This window comes from Dermacentor andersoni, chromosome 1 (genome assembly GCF_023375885.2).
Source record: "Dermacentor andersoni chromosome 1, qqDerAnde1_hic_scaffold, whole genome shotgun sequence".
NCBI classification, from domain to species: Eukaryota; Metazoa; Arthropoda; class Arachnida; order Ixodida; family Ixodidae; genus Dermacentor; species Dermacentor andersoni.
The window spans coordinates 229,165,651-229,184,545 of NC_092814.1; the positions used below are offsets into that span (position 1 = coordinate 229,165,651).

At 47.3% G+C, this 18,895-nt stretch overlaps 1 pseudogene; it reads right to left on the bottom strand.

Moving 5' to 3' along the window:
• LOC126547971 (uncharacterized) overlaps nt 1–10,332 on the bottom strand; it is a 40,383-nt pseudogene extending 30,051 nt beyond the window's left edge.
• Between the last annotated feature and the right edge of the window lie 8,563 nt (nt 10,333–18,895).

The window sequence follows — 18,895 nt, forward strand, 5'->3', positions numbered from 1 at the left end:
CTTTGTAAGGACGACAATTCGCCGTGTCAACAGCCCGTCGGCGCCACCATGTCTAGATGCGGTCGGCGGACCAAGTAGTGTTAGTGGGTTCGCCCTCGCCGTCTCGGTTTGTTTGGAGCGGGGGAACTCCTGGAAGATGGTTTGCGGTGCGGTGTCGCCGGTCCCAGAAGTGGTCAGTCAATGGACAGTCGCGGCAGTGACTGTCTGCAGGGTCACCTCTGGGATCAAAGAGGCGCCTGCTCGGGTCAAGACCTCTGTCTGCGAGAACCCTCTCACCTCGGTCTGTTCAGTGAAACCTGTGCTTAAGTGAGTGTGTAAACCTTCCCCCTGCACTTCCGCACTCCCTACGATGACATTGGACGACATTGGCTACGATGACATTGGACGCTCCCAGGTCTTAGGTTGAACGGCCGTTTTCCCTCACCTAGAGATCCAGGGAAGATAGAGTGTTTATAAGCAGTTGTTGCGCGGCTGCTGGGTGTGCATTCTCTTTCAATCATGCTAGACTGATGAAATGTAACGTTCTCCACCCTTCATGTAGATATTGTAAATAAATGCCATATTCTTCGTTCTTGATGAGAAGTCCTTCCTTTCAACAACGTGCTCAACGTGGATGAGTCGGATGACGGCATGGACCAGCTACCATCTATTTCATGCCCGACCCCAATTCTTACACTCTGCATCAAGAACAGCTATCGCGGTTCTGTAAACGGCATCCATTAAAACATTCAAAGCGGACTAATTCAATATATCAATTTATATCTTACGTGGATTTGTTACGTTGTGTACAAAGGTTCTGCAAACGTTGTATTTCCATATCACTAAATTTTTTGACGGTCATGTGTAACAGATCAATTTGTCCGCTTTAGATGTACAATTAGAAGAAATGCACAAAATTGTGATATCGTTTTTCACTGCCGAGAGACAGAGTCGTAAACTTGATAGTTTCGTTTTCTAAAAATATGCGAGTTTTGCTAATTTTTAATAAAAAATTTAAAGCTAACAGTCACCAGATTTTATGTTTTTCTTTTAAATGCAACACACCTCGTCAAACTTGGCGCAATGGTTGACGAGAAAAATGAATTCCCCTTTTACATGTATTCAGATATCTCAATACAAGTAAAAGGAGAATTCGTTTTGCTCGTCAACCACTGCGCCAAGTTTTACGAGGTAGAGGAATCTTTAGCTCGGGTGCTGCTACCTGAATACATGTAAAAAATAATTCGTTTTTCGCCTCAACCACTGCACCAAGTTTGACGAGGTTTATTGCATTTAAAAGAAAAATTTACAATCTAGTGGCTGTTGGTTTCGAATTTTCGATTTAGGTCGTCAATATTTTATTAAAAATTGGCAAAAAAATTTTCAGAAGACGAAACTATTAAATTTACAACTCTGTAATTCAGCAATGAAGAATGATATCACAATTATGTGAATTGCATATAATAGTACATCTAAAGCGGACAAAATTGGTGTGCTACACGTGAATTTCAAATATTTAGTAATATGTAAATACAGCTTTTGCAGAACCCTTGTACACAGCGTAACAAATTCACATAAGATACCAAATGACATATCGAATTCGTCCGCTTTCAGTTATCTAACGGATTCCGTTTAGAGAACCGCGATATCTGTTTTTGACGCAGAGCTATTAATTTCTAAACTCTGTGCTTCTATTTTCTTCAAACTTCTGAATTTTTGAAAACCTTTTTAACGAAATTCAGGCTCTCAATCGAAATTCCGCTTCCAGCAGTCACTACTATTTAACTTTCTCTTGCAAATGCCACAAGATTTATTAAAATTGGTCCATGGGGTTATCTCAGAAAAGTGTTTTTGCGTTTTACATGTATTTTACTAGGCGGCGTTGGAGTTGGGCCCGAGCTAAAGCCTCCTCTGAAGGCTGCGACTATCTTCCTCACTCAAGTTACCAGCAATATTGTTGATCGATAAATTTCTGTAGCGGCTCAAGTTTTATCGACCGTGGAATTCAGAGCCTTCGCGATCAACACGCGCCTTTATTGGCCTGCATGTCGCATCGTGGGGCGTAGCTGTGTTTCGTTCGCGTGCGCCCGATTCCACGGTAACACATGAGATATCTTGCTGTAATTTTCTGGTTATAGCATTGAAAGTACCCGAAGAGAACAGACGGGAAAAAGAATAGCCAAACTACGAAGTAATGACCCACAGTCCGCGGTTAACAGTATTCAATAAATAAAATAATCAATAAATGGAGTAAAGTCAAGGGTGGTGATGTTTTGTTTTCTATTGTAAACTTAAAGTAATTTTAGCTTATGCTTGTACCATGTAGTAATCAAGGTCGTCTTTATTTGCTCTGGTGACGAACAAATTAGAAAAAAAACGACTCAACTACCTTCTTTCTTTTTCTCACTATATGACAAACGTTATCACTAACTGTAACCGGGTTGTGCCTTGAGCACCGACAACCTTTGACAATAAGTTAACTGAACGATAACTAGACTCTGAGGAGTGATGTCTCACCCAATGAGCTTCTCTAACATATATCTGAACTGTGTACTTTTATATAGACCATATCTTGTCGCCACATTCTAAATGAACAATCTGACCAAAAGAAGAACATATCCCGGTCTTGGCTGGATATATTCTGTGATCAGCGTATTAAAAAGAATGTAGAAGGCCACGAGCAACTTCTGCCTGTTAAAATACGGCAGTCAGTACGGTTAAAAGATAAGGGGCAACGTTTACGAGCAATACAAACAAAACAAACCTCCTAAATGGCGGGATAAAATGATTGCGCACCCTCTCGCCACGGCGAAGCGATGTCATGTGATCGCACTTTCGATGCAAGAACCATTGCAGTGCCGGCGCTTCCAGTGGTGCCCCGCGAGCCCATCTGAAGAAAATTGCAAATGAGTATGCGTAATTTCACAGATCCGCGACGATAACAGCGAAAGAAAACGTGTATTAAGAACGATATATGCAAGACATGCTAAAGACCATGGTAATTATTGTGGAAAGTGGTAAATATGAATTACCCATCACAACAGTTGATATGAATAGCCAAATACAGAAAACCTTATTGTCCAGTAGAGGACGCCGCTCATTTTAAAAACTTTTTTGCACCATAGGTGTCAGGAGCAATGTTATCTAGCCTACTCTCTTCTTCATTAGATTCCACTATGGAACATATATTTCCCGAAGGCACTTCTTGAGCCATAGATTGCCTCCCTATAAACTCAGCAGCTAGGTCCGATGATCGCATATGTTCCAATATGACAAAATCCGCCATGTGGCAATTGTTACCTGCTGTATTTTGACAGACCTTTCACGTAGGGTGCATACCAGGCGATTGGAAACTTGCTTTATGGAGGACGCTATTGTCTTGAGGATGGAGTCCCTACATCTAAATCGGCTGACCCTTCTATGGTCGAATTGACACTATACCATTCTAGTTGATCTCCAAAGACAGAGTTTCCTGTTTTGTTTCTTCGTTGTCTTCTAATTTTCTCTTCCCATCAGTGGCCATAATTGTTTGCAGCCTTCAAAAACACCATTTGCTTGCCCCACGCCGCCACACGTCCCACCGATACATTCGAGGGTTGGTTCTGGCATGCAACTCAACGACGTGCTACGATATCAGTACAGATACGCAAGTCACAGCCTCTCTGCCGATAACCACTTCCTTCAAGTATGCTGCGCTCGCTGGAGGGTGTACGGAGTGACATTATAAACCCCGCTAACGATGCGCTCCGCATGCGCACGTGCGTCGTTGTAACCTGGCGGCAACGTACATGCATCATCATCAGCAGAGGCAATGACAGGAGGAGGGGGCGTCGCGCGCAGCTTGAGCGGGCCCAGCGGGGCCAGCCCATTTGTTTGGCGACTACGAAGCGGGAGCATGGCCCCGTCGCCAGAGGCCCGTCTCGTCGCGAACTTGTCATGGCAGAGTGGCCCTCCGAGAGGAAAGAAGAGCGAGAGGTTGAAGAGGAGCGGCAGCTCCGCGCCGCCCTCGCGAGAGAGCGTGCGCAAACACATGTCAAGCCTGCGGCGCGCGCGAAGCCGAGCTACAAAGGCGAGCCAGCCGCGCGCGCGAGTGATTGACTGCTCTTGACCCGTCGGGCGAACGCGCCGCTTCGGCGCGCCGGCGTCGAGAAGCTCTCACTAGCGATCGCGCGCTACCGCGGACCAGTTCCCTGCGCGGCGCCGCTCCCTGGTTGGAGAGGGGTGCGAACGCAAATCGTGCGAGGTGGTGGTGCTTTGCCCGCTCGATCGACGCTGAACAGCTTCCGGTGCGCCCTCGAGTGGCCGGCAGCCCGGTGCAGCGACGCTCGCTCGAGACGCTGCGGCGTGTACACGGACAGCAGCGGGAGCCCACCAACGGGCGCGCTGACCTGTGCCTAGTTTGGCGTGTGACCCATGCGTTGTCGCCGGGCTTGCTGGCGCAAGGGCCCGCGAATCGAGTCGTTTGCCCAAAGGGAGAGCGCAGCACTCAGGTGGAAGTCTGGCTCACCCGCTAATGATCCTTCCCACTTCCTCCATCCGTGCGAGAGGTGTGCCAGACCGCAATGTTTTACAGGAGCCGAAAAAACGAGCATTGGGGGCGGTGCTGGGAATAAAGAGAGAAAGGGTGGATACGGTTATAGCGCCTTTAGAAAATAACGCGTTTTAATTAAAATATTTAGCAAGAATTGTGGTGTATTTTTCTCGCTGTCTTGCAATCGCAAGGACAAGCGACCGTTAATCATTGAATTCTTATTCGCCACAGTTTGTTGGTGCAAGACAGATGGGTAAAATCCCTGTGGTTCAGTTGCCATGGTTTCTTTCTGCTCAGCACGAGGGCGAAAGCTTCGATTCCAGGTAGCAACATTTCGATGAGGCGGAATGCAAAAATTCTTGAGTACCGTTCTTAAGGTGCACGTTGAAGAACCCTAAGTGGCCAAAATTAGTCCTTAAATAAATAAATAAATAAATCAAAAGATTTTATTCCCAACATAATAGTTGGGGCTCACCCCAAGCGAAAAGCGACAAAATCTACCTTGAAGGTGTCTCAGGGCCTGTACACAAGGCAGCATATACTAAAACTTATAGATAACATCCACAGAACAAAATAATATACATAACGAACAAAAAATATTTAAACTAGTATAGACAAAAGTAATGACATAAAATGCGGATAAACATAACCGATACATACATTTGACGTGCGTAGGTGTTACTAGAAGTAACAAGGTTAATAATGACATCAATTAGATACAACAAAGTAATAATTTGTGAAAGACGAAAGATAATAAAGCCAAAGACACTTATGGTACTTAAAGATGTAATGCACGAAAGTATGGCAATCAGGTACAATTAAATGAAAGTGTAGGGGTAAGTAATGGATGGGAATGCTCTGAACAGTTTTGAAATAAAGTATTCGCGCAATGTTTTTTACGAACGTCGTGAGAATCAATCCCATGCTGCCGATATTTGTTAAAAAAATAGGGGGCATTGAAAGCCAGTGAGTGTTGGCGAAGAAGATGTGAGAAGTGTTGCGAGAGAAGGTGACGATTTAACTCGGGAATTCCTATCTAAATACATGTGGACAAAGAAGACGTTATTCTCGGCAACCCCTGCACCGAATTTGAAGAGGCCTGTTGCATTTAAGATGAAGTGTTATGATCTAGTGACTGTAGCAAGTAGATTTTCAGTTTATGCCGCCATTTTTTAAAGCGAAGCCACGGCCGCTGGATGCTTTTTTATCGAGCCGCCGTGGCGAAGCTTTCTTTGCCTTTTCTTTCGACTTTCCCACTGTTGCTGCTGTCCGGCACACTGCGTCGTGGAGTGGTTCAGAGCTTGGAGGAGCATGGCAGAGAAGAAAAAAGACACGAGGAGCTCGTTTGGACCACACCGCGTCGAATGTGCACAATGCCCTCTGCAGCACCCGGGTCGTCGCTACATTAGCCTCTTGACAGCTGTAATTATCCGGGACCCCTTGCAAACGCTTACCTTTCTACCAACGCGGAAGTCCAGAGGGAAGCTAGAAAGAATGGAAGAGAGGAGAGGAGAGAGGAGGCAGAGAATGGGTAGAACCGACGCAGTCGCAATAAGAGTGCCACTTTTGCCACTCTTCGCTCGCAGTTCCCATGCAAATACAAGGAGGGGGGGAGGGATAGGGAATATGTGACGGTAGAAGGCAAGGAAACGCTGGATAAACTTAAGTTGAAGGTACGGTACAGCGCGTTTCTGCTATTTCCGAAGAATAAAACCATGCAAATATGTCTAGCGGACAACTTACGCAGGGCGTGCAGAAGCAAAGCCGCATTAATTAAAGCGCGCCGCAGGGTTTAGGCGACACAAAGGAAGCGGTCGCACGTCAAATCAACACTTCTGTGCCCGCCGCGATAGCTTTGCGGCTATAGCATTGCTCAAGGTCGCGGATTTGACCGAGACAACCGCATTTCGACGGGGGCAAAATGAAAAACGCTCGCGCACATTGATTTTGGGACACGTTAAAGAACACCACGGTGAAAAAATTGATCCGGAGTGTGCCACTACGGCCTGCCTCCTAATCCTATTGTAGTTTTGGCACGTACCAGCCCCATAATGCAATTCAAGTTTAATGCTTCTGTCACGATGCCAGATGCCATGTGAGGCAACGACAATGCTCAACCCTCTCAGAGGTTATGCAATATGGCGCACAACAACGCCTGAAGGTAACGTTTAACGTGAACTCACCACTATCGTGTTGGACAAAACGTTGAAGAAAGGAAACATTCGCCGTCAACATCACCGTTAATTATCGTCAATCAAAGCAAACATCACAGAAAGCTTCACTTACATTAATTCACCCCCCCACACACACACACGCACACACACATACACACGCACGCACGCAACTACCCCTTTTACAACTCTGCAATCCGGCAATAAAAAACGATATCAGAATTCTGTAAACTGCACCTAATAATACATCCAAAGCGAACGAAATTGATGTTTTATACACCGCTCTGGTACACAACACTAAATTGTGAGTGGGACATTTACAAAACGACCGTAAACATTTGGCATCCGTAAACTTTTGGTATTCATTCTGTTTTTAAGCTTACCAATTCTAGGCAATATTTTATAAAACCATTCCAAGTCCTAAATAAATACTCTGTTTGCTGGAGTTACTAGAATTTAACTTTCTCTCCGAAATACAACAAATTTCATTCAGATCAGTCCGTTGGTTGTCTCAGGAAAGCATTTCTGCATTTCACGTGTATTTGATTGGGGAAATCAGAGTTGTGCCCGCACTAGCTTCCTCTTAATTTCCCACTACAGAGGCCTTCTATAGCCTACTGTGCGTTCCGATTGTTAATATACATAATTTAATTTTTATTTTGTCGGTACTTAGTGTTTTAATTTGACTACGTCACATAGTGACCGAGCCTTCATGATGTTTATAAATATAGTGAGTTTAAACCACAAGAGGCTGATTCTAAACATTGTACAAAAATATTAGTTTAACCTTCAAGAGATATATAGATAGCATTTCTTGTTGAAGCTTTTTTGCTTTGGGAGGTATGCCAGTGATACTTACTGGTACACCATAATTAGCTCGTATCTACTATAAACAACAAACGTCTGCCTTCTACACGCAGTAAGGAATATGTTTGGTATTCGAATTTTGTTTAAATAAACAATTTTAGTGAATATGATTCTAGAAGCCAATGTAGGCTCCAGAATCCAATTTTGCGAGGTCCTTAGTGGTGCTAGTTGGAGAATGTAGACATTAGCCCACGTTAAGAGCATTTGCGATGCCACCGCAGATGGAGGTCACGCCTTTGAAGAATGAGCTCGCCTTTGCAATCTGCTGCTTCACTAGGAGAAGTTCCTGTCATTGGTTGACCCTAAGGTAAGATCTAGAATTTCACGGCTATTTTTTCGCCGGTCAGAGACGCTGTACCTCCGGCTTCGGCTCAACGTAGCATTCATGGACAGCTACCTGTGTCCCATAAGACCCCTGATCCTTACGACGATAGCCGTAGCAGTTTGAACACCGTGGAGCACCCGTGTATTGCGACGAGAAATTTTGTCTTGAGCGCCAAATTTACATAGTTTGTCACGCTTCGTTGATGTTACACAGCATGCTAGGTCCTGTGCCTTACCATTCGACAGACCAGTGGGCCTTGGATTCATTGCTTCATTACCTTTTACAGTTAGCCTTCTCGGAAAGATTAAGCTAAAGGCTGCTTCGTGATATAGAAAGGCATCCATTCTTCACATTGTTTCTGTAAACATCAGTCAGGTTCACTCGCGTACATTTTGTGATAACTCCTCTTTTTGCTTTTTTTACACTCTCCTTTGTAATCTTTGAATGTTCCACCCACTCCCTATGTAAAGTAGTATGTCTGGTCATGTATCATGCGAGCCGAAAAAAAAATATCTGCCTTTCAGTAAAGAGCTTTTCCCTCTTTATGATTATCCGGGGTACATATACTGAAAGCCTGCTGCTTTATTTTCTTAGTTTCCTGGTCTTGCAGACAGGGTGTAAAACCAGAACTATTTTCAATTCTGATCAGGTTACAATTCACATATTTTGGTTCGGTCCTGGTACAGGTCCGGAATGTTTCGAAGCAGTTTAAACCGTTCATTACAGTCTATAACGGTCCAATAAAAATCAAATTTTGCACCATTTTAAGACGATACCTTCATTAACCCTTTAACCGCCAATCACGAGCTGTACTCGTCATAGGAGCTTGTACCAATATCGCCAATGACGAGTCACACTCGTTCGACCCGACGTTCTGCTGCTCCCGCCGCCAGAGATGAATTACGGTCCGCATTGAAGGAAAGCTGCTCTCAAGAACAGCTTTTCTTTTTGTTAATTCTAATCAGAAACAAATTAAGTAATGTAGTCTCATAATCAGAACGACATCTAAAATATATGACTACTGTTTGGACTCAGGGTAGCGAATTCCATCACTGTCATATAGTTGTTGTGACTTTGCGTCCGAGCGGCCATTAAGGTTCTGTGGCTTATGATGAGCCATGTGCTGTGCGATCGAGAGGTCCTGGGCGACGTTTAAGAGATGAAAAAAAAAAGTTTATTTACAAATTTACATGATGAGAGTTCACATATACTCGCACGAGTACGAGTACTAGTCCGAGCATGAGTAGGACAACACGCACGAGATGGAGCACCCGTACGACTAAGAGCACTAGTGCGAATCGAAGCACACTCCCATAGCACTCAAGATCCACTTCTTATGCGCTTATCTTCCTCCTTTCTTTTGTCGGGGAAATTCACTGTTCTTTTCAGCCAACCACAGTTGTTGAACCGTTCGCAATATCCCACCCGTGACGTCGCATCATTCCGCCAGGCTCCGCCTCCTATGTTGCAAGTTCGCCCCCGTATACGAGGCAACGACGTGACCAGCTGGGAACTTGATGTCGAAGTTGTTCCCATGGAAATCCTCGACGTTGGCCCCTTTGATAAATTAGTAGGCCATTCGTGACAGTCTATTTGTCAGGGTCAGGCTCCGGTACAATGGTATACACGGTAGCTGTTGTTTCCACGATGGACGCCGGCTGTGGTCACCTCGACGTGAGCCCTTTGTTTGCCTGTCACCGTCTATGTCGAGTCCAGTCTCGTCCAGGCGGGGACTCGTCTCGCGCGTCAGCTTTGATTACGCTGATTTAGTAGTCCCTGGTTCTGGGGAAACGACGATACAGCGTGAAGGGCCTTTGATAGCTGCGCGCTTGCCGGTGAAACAATCGTCGAGAAGGGATGCCGGGTAAACAATGCTAAACGTCAATCGTAACACGGACATAAAAGAAATTTGGGGAATTTGGTATGGTTTTCCAAAATAATTCTGGAGTTAACGGACTAATGCGTGTGGCGACGATGTAGTAAAAGAGAAAATTTTGGTCCTGGCGTAAAATGATCCGAACTTCAATCGTAAATTTTGTCCTCAGATTTTCTTTTCTTTAGCGCTCATGCATCTAGCCCATTTCGCCCCCCTACTCCCGCTTCCTTTTTATTGAAATATTAATAATCTGTCACAGAGCGATGGAACGAAAAATGTTAGGCGTAACGTTAATATACAAGAAGAGAGCGGTGTGGATCAGAGAAAAAACAGGGATAGCCGGTGTTCTAGTTGACATTAAAAGAAGAAGAAAATAAACTTTATTGAAAAAAAAAAATGGCCCGGCAGTTTTGGCTGTGGTGACCTCAGGTGGCGGCTCGAAGTCCTTGGACTCGGCCGACATCTTCGGCTTGCCAGATGGCCCAGGGCTGGTCTTCCAGCTCCGAACTTTTGAGAGCCGCCTCCCAGCGGCGACGATGCCGACGGAGAAGGTCCCCGGCGGCGCCCGCAGCCGGGGCGGCATCGGGAAGGAGCGAGCTCGAGGCTTCCTGTACGTTGTTAACGGCGGTGGTTATGGAGGCGTCGCGAACGGCGGCGGTTTCAGTACCGTTGTTGCCGGCACATTCTCAGAGCATGTGTATCAGCGTCCTTCTGTGTCCGCACCCTTTATACGCATCAGTCGGGTATAAGCCTCGGCAACAGTGGTGTAAGACGACCAGGGTAAGTGTGTGTTTGCAGTAGGCGTAAGGTTACGGCCTGGTTCCTGTTTAACTTGTCATGCGGTGGTGGGAATGTGCGTCTTTGGAGTCTGTAGCGTTGGGTCGGTAGATAACCGGTGGACCATTAGAGATACAGAATAGGTGCCAAGGGAAGGGAAGCGCAGTCGAGGACGGCAGAAAACTAGGTGCGGTGATGAAATTAGGAAATTTTCAGGCGCGAGTTGGAATCAGTTATAGGCGAGCCAGGGGTAAATGGAGGTCGCAGGGAGAGGCCTTCGTCCTGCAGTGCACATAACAAATAGACTGATGATGATGACGACGACGATGATGATACCGGGTGGTCATATTTAAGTTTTACAGAATATTAAAGAGTAACCTGTGGCCTATAGCACAATTACATTATTTGAGCTAGAGTGTGCAAAGGCCGACATTACTTACACAAGAAATCAAAACACATATTCGACTAATCAACGAAAATGCACTAATTACCTTCTTAATTACTTTACGGCACATATTGCCCCGAATGATACGGCACACAAGAGCAACTGTCTGACGACGACGCAATGACGACGACAGCATGCTAATGACAGCATAATCTCGAATTCACGATTGAATGAGGGCAGCATAATTGCGATAAAATGACGAAGAAGGAATGACGGCGATGTATTAACCAAGGGGGTATGACGACGATGGCATGCCGTCAATGAGATAACATTGCTGAAATGATGACGATTGTAAAGCGACAGCGTGACGACGAAGACATGACGGCCATGGTATGACGGTGACTGTTGTTGCGGCTAAGGTGGCGTTCGGGGCATGGAATCCACCAAGCCCATCGACTACGACATCAAGTTGTGGAAAATGAAGGAAAAGGGTTTATTAGCTTAGTTACACGGCTCCAGCGCTGAAGCATACTCCATGCAGGAGCAAGTTAACGTCTCAGTTCACATCAGGACCCCCTGTCCTTACTCTCGAAAAGTATCTGCTTTTAATCCCGTCGTCTTCCCTAGGCGAGTCGACTAGGGAATCTGAAGACTGTCCAGCAGCAAATCACCATCGTCGACTCCGTCGCGATGCCACGCCCAGGCTATCCATAACCCGCCGTAACTCCGCCTCGAAGAAACTAGTTTGGAATATTTGGCAAAAAAAAAAAATTCCCCTCCGACACCTGGTTGGTTCGTCGTAGCCCACCCCGTTCTTCGCACAGTCTGCAAGGTAAAGGTCGGGCTGAGGGCCTTACGTGGAATTCTGCAACGGCCGGTTTACACGCTGTCTCGACGGCTGGATAAGTGCCGCGGAATGGGTGGTGATTTGACTCGTCTAATTAACTGCGTTTATCCATTCGTTGTCGTGGGGTTCCCTCCCGTTCATCCTTTTCTCCTGTTTCCGGATAAAGGTTGTAGGGGGGTGGGGGGGGATTGCTTTTAGTCGTTGTCCACGCCGCGCTGAGGTCTGGTTAGGAGGTACGGTGGTTTGACACGTTCAATTAACCCCCTAGGTGGTGTTGAGACGTAACACTGTGTAACGGCGATGGCGTGACGACGACGGCATGACGATAACTGGATTCCCCGAAATTAGAATGACGAGGAACGAACGCGACGCCCCCATCACAAAGACAGTATTACAACGAATGCATGACGACGAGTGTATGACGACGACGCAATGACAACGGTATGATCACAATTGGATAGCGACGACTGTATTACGACAATGGCGTGATGACGACTGCATCACGAAGACTATATGACGACGGGGACATGACGAGAATCTGATGACGAAGCTAGAGTGAGGACAATGCAATAACCAAGACAGCATCACGACTTCGAGCATATTCCTAGTGGCCCCAGCTATTAAACAACTTGAGCTACTGGGTCGGCGTAAACAGATAGATAGATAGATAGATAGATAGATAGATAGATAGATAGATAGATAGATAGATAGATAGATAGATAGATAGATAGATAGATAGATAGATAGATAGATAGATAGATATATGCTCAATATGGCTTAAGTAGCCAAGGAATGCTAATGGCATTAAAATAATGATGATTCTGGCGCGGCGTATAGGCATTGAAATAGGGGCTTCCTTATACGCGCTCGCGATTGACAAGTGAGACCCATGAACTGTAGCGGCACCGAAACCAGGACCGAACAGGCCAGGCCGGCGCTCCCAAAAGGCACGGCTCAACAACGGTGTTGACAACCAACAGAAGGCAGTTGTGGCTCAATGGCAGTAACGGGAATTCGCTGAGAGCACTTGCCCCTGCACGCCGCACACGCGCGCGCGTCGTATCGAGCTGAAGAGACGCACGCAAAGGAAGCCGACAGCCACGGCTGCGTTCGGTCGCCGAGGCGGCACGAAGGAGATGGCCGTCGCTGATGTGATTTGGACGGTTTCGCTCGTTTCTCACGTTGGCAGGTGGCCGTCGCTCGCGGGTCAGCGTTGCTGGGAGAATCGGGGAGGCTCGTCGGCGCACGCGCTCCCCCTCTCCCGCGGCGGCGACGAGGATTGATGGCGAGGCCATCCGCAACGGCGGCCCAAAGGCGTTCGTTAAGATTCGTCTTTTCTTTCTTTTTCCCTTGTTCTTGGATTGATTGAGAGCGCAGAAGCGCGCTTCAACAGACAGGCGGCGGCGATTTCTACCGCCTGTTCGCCAGCTTCGTGGCATCGGAATCGTCGGCTCGAGAGGCGGTGGCGGGTCGACCGTTTGATGTCGTCCTGTCAGTCAGCCCCGTTTTCATTCTAAGAAGCCAGGGTCACCCTTCTTTGGTTGCCGTCGTCGTCGTGGAACGGCCGGGCGATTCTCGAGACGTGGCATTCACTTGGCGGACGTCAGAGAGCGGAGTGAAGATGCCGTGCTCACGATGGCTTGTGACGAATGGCACCTGTTCTGGGCGGGAATGCGGGTCCCGTTACCGAAGGCAATATGCTCAGCCCACCAGGAACAATTGTGATTTGTAGTAGGCGGTGACGTCGAAGTTATCTTCTCGTCCTCTTTTTCCCGCTGTCTATGCCACTTGGTCACTTATTCTCGCGTAGTTCTTATTGAGAAGACATATATAGTTTCTCTTCAATATGCATATCCCATCTGCACTCGCTTATTCTACAAGGAAAGCCGACGCGCAAGGATCGAGAGAAAGAAGGTGGAAACGTGGCAGAAGACAACGCAGTTGAGAGCACAAGTTACGTCGCAGGACGTCATGGCTTGTTGAATAAACTTTGCCGCGTGTACTCTTTGCGTCAGGTAACGTTAGGTGACTCGGAAGAGAGGCGAAGAGCGAGGGTCACACGTCGCGGCGTGCCGGAATTTGAAGAAGCAAGAATTTGCATGCTAAGAGCTGAATTCAGCTGCCTTGTGCTTTCCACCTTCTCGACCTCCCCCATTTGGCCCCCCGCCTCGAGGAAGGTCGCGCGCCGACACGCGCGGCCCCCGAACGACACCACGGGGCATCAAAAAGGGCGCCCTGCCGGCGCACTTCTTTTCCTCGTCGGCCGGCTGCTGTCAGAGCCACGCGGCTCGTTCGCCGGCGGCGCGACGTCGGCACGACAGACGCGGGACCACTTTAGCCCATCAGCCCTGACAGCATTTCTGGGCGCGGGACGTCATCCCTCCGGGGCGACATACTCTTGGGCGCTGTGGGCGTCCGTCCGGCTCCATCAGCGTCACACGCGGTCGGCCGAGGCCGCCGCCGCATCTGCATAGCGTGCCGCCCCGTGCGCATTCCTGCTCGATAGTCGCGAGGACGACGAGTGCATCGAGCAGCTGACAGCGGCGAGCGAAGGAGCGCACAAAAGTCCAGCGCCCGCGCACAGGTGCACCAAGTGCTTGTCCCGTACACTTATCTTTTCTCTGTTGTGTTTTCTTCATTTTTTCCCCCGAGATCGAAATATAACGGAGTATCAACAACTAGTCCAGTAAGAAATAATTTCTTACGGTTCCACCTGCGCAGTGAATGGCCAGTGAATTGCTTGAAATGCATGCAGCCAGAATGGCGCGGACTTTAGGAGATTAAATCTCAACTTCCGAGCTTAAAATTCATCCCGTACATCTTACGAGGTGCCAACAAGCGCACGCAGAACGCTTCGAACAAGTTTCAAAGATATTCTAGTGCAGCCATTCTCCCGATTCGTCGTTCGACGGATCGGGTGGTTTTGACACACCTGAGTTTCCCATTTAAAGTGAGTGTCGTATCAGTGGCCTAGTGGTAGTAGCGTTTTCGCTAGGCTGCCGTCTGCACAGGTTTTCTTTTCGAATGCCACTGCTTACGTCACCTATTGACCGATATACTGGTGGCATATCCACAGCTCAGATCATGAATTTGGAAATACATGATTTTCCCGGTATACTCAAACTGGCCAATGTATAAATGCACATGGGCCTCGAATTCACGTAAATGCTCTTACGCTTGAATCGGTCGTAAGACCAAATCCACCCAATCATGACACTGAACATAATATTAGTGAAGGCGCCCGGACAAAAGTAAATCTCATTTACGAACGAAAACCTTCGGGAAATCGGTTCCTGGGCCCGTATTGACAAAAAGCTGTAACGCTCGAATTGTTCCTAAGAGGAAATTCCAGCCACTTCTGATGCTGGACATATCTTTAGCGAAAGTGGCCGGCCAATGGCAAATAGCACTTACGAAAGAAAAGCTTTGTGAATTCAGACCCTGGGCTCGTATTCACAAAATGCTCTTACTGGTGAATTGTTACCATATAATTGTTCGTAAGAGCAGGTTCTGTCAAATTCTGATTCTGGAATTGTGATTCTGGATTCTGGAATTTGCTGACCGCTAAGGCGGTCAGCGAATGGCAAAGAGCACTTACGAACAAAGAGCTTTGTGAATTCGGCCCCAGTGTATAGCAGCGTGTTCGAGCCCGCCTTCTACCCACCTCATTCTTCGCTACATTGTTAGCAGATGGGAAGGATGCCTCAGGTCTGAACCCATATATTCTTGGATATTTCTGTGGCATTACAATACCACGCCTCGTGCATGACATATAGAGACCATTTGTTTTTCATATGGTTCGCTAGAATACATACTTTGAATCGTCTCGCTTTCAGACGTAAGACGCATTTGCGTCAAAATCATCCGATACGTCGGAGGACGCGTCGAAATTATAGCTGCTCCGACTATTACAGCCTATTGGAAACTTGTTGGAAACATGGATGGCATTGTTAGCACACACGTTGTACGACGGTATCGGCGGTTTTTACGCGCATGCATTTCGCGCTTTATCAACCCTGGTTCGACAGCTCACGTCTCACCGTAGCTCACTCAGATGTCTCTCAAAGACGGTGCGTCGCATTCCAAAAGATTTCGTTACTTGAACTTTCATAGCAAGATTTGCATCCACTATTTCCACTGCGCGAAACATATGCTGGTTAGAAGCATCTGAATCAACGGACGGCTAGTCGTATAACAGTCGCATCAAAAATTGCGCAGAAACTTCACAGAGCCGGAGCAACCATATTTCGGCTAATAAATATATAAATTTCTAATGTGATCGCGCTTCATGGTGACGTGCCATATACCTTCATAAAGGTGACTCCGATATACAATGTGTCCCAACTATCATGCACCAAGATTTAAAAATATGTAAATGCCACGTAACTGGACAGAACCAAGGTAATGTTGTTTGCCGTCGCTTAGAGATACTCAGAATATTTTTTTTTTGCATTCCGCCTAATTACATAAGTAGTCTTAATTAATTAACCAACTTCTCAAATATTATAATCAGATGAAAAGTGTCAATGAGAAAATTGTAGACCAACATGAAAAACTCCCGATACAGCTTGCTGTTGCTCAATACATGCTACATAAAAGTGTTTGTCCGAGCGTGAAAGAAGCCCGTTGTTGCTACACCGGTTAATTGAACCTGGACCGGCGTCTATCGGCCATTCCAATATGGTACGAATAAGCATTCGGAAATGTCACTCCGTGTCATAGGCGGTAGAATAATGTTGCACCGCCGCGGGAGAGAGGCTAGTTGGCCTTTGCAGGTGTGTCAAGGGTATGGGCTCCTGTTGCGACGCCCGTTACTTGAACCTCGACCGGCGTTACTACTGGGTAACGTGGCGTTGTCGGCAGCCCGCAATGCGTCCGAGAGACGATCGCGACCAGGCAGGGGCGAGACGATTTCCAGTGCGACACTTACGCTGTTTAGGAAAGAAAGAAGAGAATACAAAAATATACATTGCGAAGCCGCTTAAATAGGCCCATATACGCCACGCAAGGACGGCAGCTAGAACAAGAGCTAGAAAGCATTGATCCTCACCGACCTTTCTCACTCGCAACATTGCTGGGCCCATGGCCACCGAATGTAGCACAGCGAAAAGCATCGAACGCACTTGAACATTTTTACGAAAGGACAGGCATCCTTAACCAGTATACTAGATATCACACTGAATAGTGACACGATCTTACTATAACTTACGAGCTAACTGTTGTATCGTATGTATATAGTTGGACATAGCTGCATCAATCGCTCTCGGCTGGCCACCCTGGTTGGCTGCGAGCCCGGATGTGGAGGGCAATAAAGATTATTCGGCATCTTGAGTGCATCAACGCATGGGGTCAGAAGTGGTTCGGTGATTTTTTTTTTCGGCAGACGGGCCACAACACAAGCTCGCGGAATGGAGTTTCTGAAGCCACCCGTCGAGCTCGTACTATCGGTCAACGTCGCGGAAAACTGGAGGTGCTTTCGCCAACGATTAGAGTTGTTCCTCAAGGCGACAGCAAGTGCCGATGGACGCACAGACGCTCTGAAGTTGCCTTGCTTTTCCATGTTGCTGGTGAGGAGGCTCAGGATGTGTATAACACATTTGAAGACGCGTTGAAAGCTACGTATGACGCAATCGTCAAAAGTTTTTAAGGTTATTGTATGCCGAAAAAGAACGAAGCCTACGAACGCTATATATACGTTTTCCGCATGCGTGTTCAGGAGGAAGGAGAACCGTTGGAGCAGTTCTTGAAATACTTGCAGCTAAATATCCGACCGTGCCAGTTCTCCCAGCTAATGGATTCACTCCTGCGCGACCAGATTGTCTATGGCATCGCCGACGGCAAACTGCGTCAGCGAATGCTCCGGGAGCAAGATCTGTCGTTGGCGCAAGTGGTCCGCGTGTGTCGAGCGGAAGAGGTGGCCAAGAAACAAGATGAAATGTTCGTGGAAACACAGAAAAATTTGGACCGCGCTTAAGTTTCGCCTTTAAGAGTGGAACGCGATAGCATTCAAAGACCCCTGACTGCTTTCATGCTTCCTGGCAACTGTAGCTTATGTAACCGTAACGTTTCCCGGGAAACGCTGGCGGCGAACGCTATGCACAAAGGCAAGCTTTCTGGTATAGAAACGCGGCCTCTTGCGTGGGTCCATGTCCTGTAATTGTGTCGCACTTTTAATATTTCAGTCTGAGAAGAGCTAACATAAAGGTTATGCGCTGTCGATGTTTTTTCCCATTACATTTGTTTGTGGGCTTTCGTTCTCAAGATTCCGAGGAATAACTTTGTAAAGAATGAAAGATAAGGTATGAGTAACTTTGGTGGTAGAAGAGTGGTTGAGTATGCGGGGTTCGGAGTTTGGTTTGAAATTTGTTTTGCGGATGTGACATCCGAAGCTGGATGCTGGACGCCGACGCCGGATTTTCTGCGATACGGGGCCCGTAACGCTGTCGCCTTAAAATTGTGGCCACAGTGGAGCAAGAGGCGCGAAATACGTTTCAGGGCTCGAAGAAACGCGCAAGACAGTGGTGAGGATTGACAAGGGACGCCGAATTGCGCCACGGGGTAACTTCAGCGCGTCGTGCGGAATTGACAAGGGACGCCAGCGTTCGCTTCTAGGCAAGAGCGTCAGCGCGTCGTGCAAGAGTTGCAAGCTACCACACCGCAACAGCGCATTCCCAGCATTTGGAAAGACATGCTGGAGCTGTGGCAAGAAAAATCACTTCGCGACCTGCATGCAGTCAGCAAGTGCGAGAAGTTTCCGATGAAGAGAATGCGCATCTAGCCGTCGTCGCGGATCTTGAAATACTGGATGTCCAGACGCGAGCTGGGGATTGTCGGGACTGGACTGAACCTGTACAGTTCGAAAGCAAAGTGGCACATGTCAAAGTCGATACGGGAGCTCAAGTGAATCTACTTTCTCTAAGCTGGGTTCGTCGGAACCTAAAAGAAGAAAGACAACCATTCCACTCTGTAAAGATGGAATGACAGCGAAAGCTGACGACAGTCAAAGTTCTCAAACGAAAAGCAAAGTGCTTTCGCTGCCATTCCATCTTCACAGAGTGGAATGGTCGTCATTTTTTGCGTTGTGAGTCTGACGTAGTTGCTTGTTCGTAGGTGCCTGGGCTCGCGATTGTCGTTTTC